Genomic DNA, 5,631 nt, shown 5'->3' on the forward strand with positions numbered 1-5,631 from the left:
TCCAGGTCACTTTCCTTCAGAGTTTAGCTCCAACTCTAATCAAACACACCTGAACCAGCTAATCATTGTCTTCAAGACTACTAGAAAGCTACAGGCAGGTGAGTTTTATCAGGGTTGGATCAAATCTCTGCAGGAAAGTGGCCTGGAAGGGCCAAGTTTGCCCATCACTGATCTAGACCAAGGTTATTACTGTTAACTAAAACTAAAACCATAAAAAAGACTATTTATTTCAACTTTTTGCCATAGGGCATAATTTCTCATCTTTTAGTTAAACCTGAAGTATTAAAATAACTTGAATTAATAAATAAAAATAATCAAAAATGTATAGAAATAAAAAAAACACAACAATTAAAGTAAAAAAATAAAAAATAAAAAAATTATATATATATAGAAAATAATTTGAAATATTAACAGTAAATATAATATAGCAGTAACACTGGTCTGGGCTTCAGCTCTTCACATTTTAAATGTTATTTTAACCAACTTCATTAGGTGCATTCTGGGATGCTTTTGATTCAGAGAAATTGGCTTTTTTTCTTCATTTATTTCTGAGTTTAACTTATACATGTGTCAATGACTTTGTCCAGAGCTGAAACATTTTTAATTTTTAAATGAAAATTAATTTTCATATTTTTGGGAGGCATAATACCATAATAAAGGGGGAAAATCTGAAATAGAAGCAGTTTTGCTAAAACTATTTGGGGAAAAATAATCTGAAAGTCAGTCACACCGTGAAACCAGCACAGTACAATTACATAAATAAATTAAAAATAAACGAATTAATTAATTAATAAAAAAAAAAAAACTTGGGCAATTACATTACACCCTGTAGACCCTCATGATTGTGTGTCTAGGTTAGTAAATCACTCAAAATATCAGATAATTTGGCCTTTTTGGGACAAGGCAAGGTTAGTTCGAAGATAGTAAAATATTCTGTATTACGACTCTTAAAAACTTTTATATATTCATTTATTTGTTCATTCATGTATTTATATGAATTTAGTTTTTGCTTAATACCTTTGGTCTTTTTAAAAATGATTAGATGTGCATATGTATTTACGGCGTAAGGAAATTATCAACTTTTTATTGATGGTTACACCACATGACATTTTTTGTCATTAAATTATATTTTATTATTTTATTATTTAGTAGTTTTAATAAACATGAATGAGTAGATTTTGAAGAACTTGACACTCTTATTTGTCAGTGATCCATACCTTGTCCGGTTAATCTTTTTCATTTTTTTATTTGAGGACATCCATTTCAAACCTTTCAGCAAAAGCCTTTAGTTTAAATCAGCACAAAAGATCGAGATTTCGAGATAACTCAAAACTAAAATATATTCACTAATGTTATGACTAATATCTCTGAGTTTCTCATTTGAAAAGTGGCCACCCCTGCCTTAAATCATTCATTCAATAGGATTCTATTCATTTATTAACCAGGACAGCTGACATGTCATTTTCATATCACGTTACCCTTGTATGCCTGACGTTGAGTGGTGTATTACTGTAGCCAGTGTGTTTAATATCTAATGACCCGACATCACCAAAACAACTGCTGCTATTGTCTGGGACGGTGTAGACTAGCGGTTCGAGATCTGGGCTTCTGACCAACAGCTTGCAGGATTACTTTTAATCTGCCTTTTATGACAGATATACAGGTTATTTTTATGATCAAGCACTTTCTGCCTTTGTGATTTAACTATATAAGCATTAGACTACAGAAACAGAAAAATAACATGTATTATGAGTATTGTTAATAATATTAATAATTAGAGCCCGACCGATATGGGTTTTTTGGGGCCGATACCGGGAGTAAAAAAAGGCTGATATATCGGCCGATATTCTTTGTGTATATTATAGTACAGTACCAGTCAAAAGTTTGGACACTTTCCCATTCGAGGGTCCAAACATTTGACTGGTACTATATATAGAATACAGTATATAATAATAATAATATTAATAATAATAATATAAAAATAATGTTATATTGATATAATAATAATTAATTATTTTTATGTCATTTACTAAACATTATTTTTTTGGTTGTCTAATTTAAGCTACATAAGCTTGTCATGTAATAAAAGAAGCTTATTGAAAATGTTTACTTACTGTTTTAAATATAACTAAATGAGCATTGTTAATATTATTAATAATAACTATACAATAATGCATTATTTCTTAAAATAATTATAGCAACAATGTTAATATAATTATTAAAATATTTGTTATTATTATTATTAAATGTTATAATTTAGTTATTGAATTATATTAATAATAACATGATAATATTATTCTAATAACACTAATAATAATGTTATATATTTAAATAATTTATAACTATAATAATTCATAAAAATTTGTCATATTTATTATAAATACAATATATTGAAAAGTAGATAAACTATTTATAATTACAGTATGTTCAGTATGTTATTATACTACATAAAGGTAATAAATATCATAATGTAAATTATTTAATGTAAATAAATGTAAATATTGCCTGAGCGATGATCTTATTTTAATTAATACATTAATAATAGTTTATTCTGTAGATATTTTTGGGAGCTTTTTCATTAGAAATGCATCAAATGGTGCCATTTATCGATAGACCTGATATCAAAGAGCTGATTGTTAAACATGTTAAAAGCATTGTTAAAAATATTGGTCAAAGTGATTATCTGTCTGTCTCTAAACAATACTATTGTATTCAAACTAAAACGATCTGATACCAGCTAGGCATGGGCCGATTACCGGTTTCAAGGTATACCGCGATTTGAAAATTTCACGGTTTCAAAACCGCTAATATTTTCGGTTATACCATTCCTGCGGTATGCGCTGTTTTTCATGTCTCCTCAAAGACTGAAAGTGTAGGAATCCCTCAGGTTGAGTGCAGTGTAGAGTAACACGACCCCTCCTCCTCCTGTTGGTGCGAGCGAGCGGTCAGTCACGTGTGTGTAGGATCGCCAAACTTAAGGAGCTTTCCCTGGAACTTGCGCGATCGGCAACCGGACGTTTTTTGTCTTATTGCAAGCAACTCGTCTCTGTTCTGGACTTGCAGAAACTGCGTTGCAATGCAATAGTTTTTCAAAATGTCATTTATGTGAAAATATGAAGTCTTTAAATGCCCGTTAACACAGGCCCGAGACGTTGAAGACGGACGCACAGAGAAAAATACTGCAGCAGGCAGTTTTTTTACCCAGTCATTTAAAAATAAGACATTTTAGAGCTGTAACGACAATACCGTGATTCCGTGATATTTTTGCTTAAGGTTATCATACCGTCAAAATCTCATATCGGCCCATGCCTAATACCAGCATTTATTTGGCATGCAGTGGTAGCAGGACACACAGTGTCGGTGGCGTCATGAATGTGATCCAGTAGTGACTCTTCTAGCTCTCTGCGGCCCCAGTGGTGAAGGTTTTGTGCTCGGTGGTCTTTCAGCTCACGCACTGCTCTGAAAGTGCAGATTGTGGTGTATTGATGCCATAGATAGATAATGTGGACAGATACAGATAACCAGAACCAGTGAAAACAACAAGCTTCTACCCAATGCATAAATGACTTATCAAGTCTAAACCATCTGATCTGATACCCATCTCTGGTTTTTCATACTCCACATTCTGGTATGTAGCACTCTCCAGGGCTCTACAGTGCGAATTTGCGACTGAAAACTACTGCACTAATGGGAAGGTACATTTTTTTATCAGAACTTTTGATTACTGATTAGAAGGTGCTCCTAAATTTTTGACCGTGCTCCTGAATTTTTTTAATTAGGAGCACAAGCGCTCCTAAAAAGAAAAGTAAGCGTAGAGCCCTGCTCTCTGTTCATGAGCCAATCAATTTCAATAGATGATGTTCCAAGCTACTGATTTTTCTTATCGAATATCCCGTTTCCCTAGAAAAAACATGTGACATTCAGGAAGTTTAATAGGTTGTTAAACAACAATTCACCTTGTCTTTTAAAGTAAACTTTCATTGACGTGCTGTGCATGATGCAGAACTGAATTCCCGTGGCTCTGGTTGTGCAACAAATGTTCTTGTTTTTATGGTTTTCTCAGCAGATTTTAACGTTGCTCGTGCTTTTAAATAGCATTAGCATTGGCGCTTCATTGTTGTCATGCACATGCAGATTGAAGGGCTCTTCATGACGGGCCAGAGAGGAAGTTGTGTCTACAGCAGTGATTGTTGTTGCTGTTGTGTTTGTATGACTGTAGAGCAGCGCCTGTGAAAACCGCTCTGTGTGTCGATTCATGAGCAAACCTTGGGCCGGCCTTTTTGATGCCGTATTGAGGGCCTTTTTCCATTTCAACAGAATGAAAGGACATCGTATAATGACGCTGTTTTCAGGCCAGCTATGAATATAAATGGGTTTTAATGAATGTTAATGTGCTCCTCTCAGTGCTATTGTAGATGATGAGTAATTGTCGGCTGTATTAGCAGTATTTTTATGTCCAAACCTGTGTTAATCTCGCCAACAAAATTAGTCGGGGAAACATTCATTTGTTCATTGAAAAAAACATAACAATGACTAAATAAATTTTAGTCAGTGATTTCTCAAACTGCCAAAGATAGGACAAAAAGCTTTGTTGATAAATAGCAGGTTTTAATTTTTATTCTAGTAATGCTTTACGACATATTCACAACATAATTCAGTATCATAAATGGAGTTTTCACACGTCATATTTTGTCGTTTATGTTTGTGTTATTTTAGTGTCACTGAGGTACTATATAGTTTTTATTAATATTTTGAATCAGGTTTTTTATATTCTCCTTTCATTCTGATTTTAAAGTTTTAGTCATATTTTTGTTGTTGTCATTTTTAGTAGTCTTTGGTTTTATATGTCTTCATTTTTGTGTGTATTTATATTTATTTATATTATATTATAATTTTATTTATTAAATTATAATTTATATTTTATTAAATTAAACTAAATTAAAATGGTAAATGATGACTTGGCAACTAACGTAAATAAGCATTTTTTAATATTTTATTTTAATTTAGTTAACATTTATTTCAAGTAACGAAAACACTTGGTTTTAGTTAACTGTAATAACACTAGTTTAAATCGGTGTTTATTTTTATTTATTTATTTTCAAGATTTCTTTAAAAATTTTTAAATCAGTTAAAGTTTGCGACATTACAGTCGAAACATGAAGATATTTTGTAGAAAAATGAATAAATATGACATTGAAATGACTACATTTAAAGGACATGTTTGCCAAAAGAAAGAAAAAAATCTAAAATTACAATAAATAAATAATCATAATAAAAGTACTTTACTTTAAAATTATTTTAAAAAGTGTTTAAATGAGCAACACCTACTTCAACAATACCTACTCAAGATCAATTACTAACCGTAAAAAGCTGGTTTCCTGCACCGTGTTCATCTTAGCTGTAAACCAAGCTGTTTTGACCACTATCCTGTATCGCAGTGTTCCTGTCCATGAATTATTAAGGTTCTTGAGGTGCTGATCGTGTTCTCTTTCTCCTCTCTAGTGCCTGAGCTGTGGTGAGGATGAGCAGCAAGCGGAGTTTGTTTGTGCGGCTGGTGCCGTGCCGCTGCCTTCGGGGCGAGGAGGAGCCCGTCACCTCACTGGACTACTCGCATTGCAGCCTGGAGCAGCT

The sequence above is a fragment of the Sinocyclocheilus rhinocerous genome, unplaced genomic scaffold (assembly GCF_001515625.1).
Source record: "Sinocyclocheilus rhinocerous isolate Xijiao unplaced genomic scaffold, SAMN03320098_v1.1 scaffold726, whole genome shotgun sequence".
Classification (NCBI taxonomy): domain Eukaryota; kingdom Metazoa; phylum Chordata; class Actinopteri; order Cypriniformes; family Cyprinidae; genus Sinocyclocheilus; species Sinocyclocheilus rhinocerous.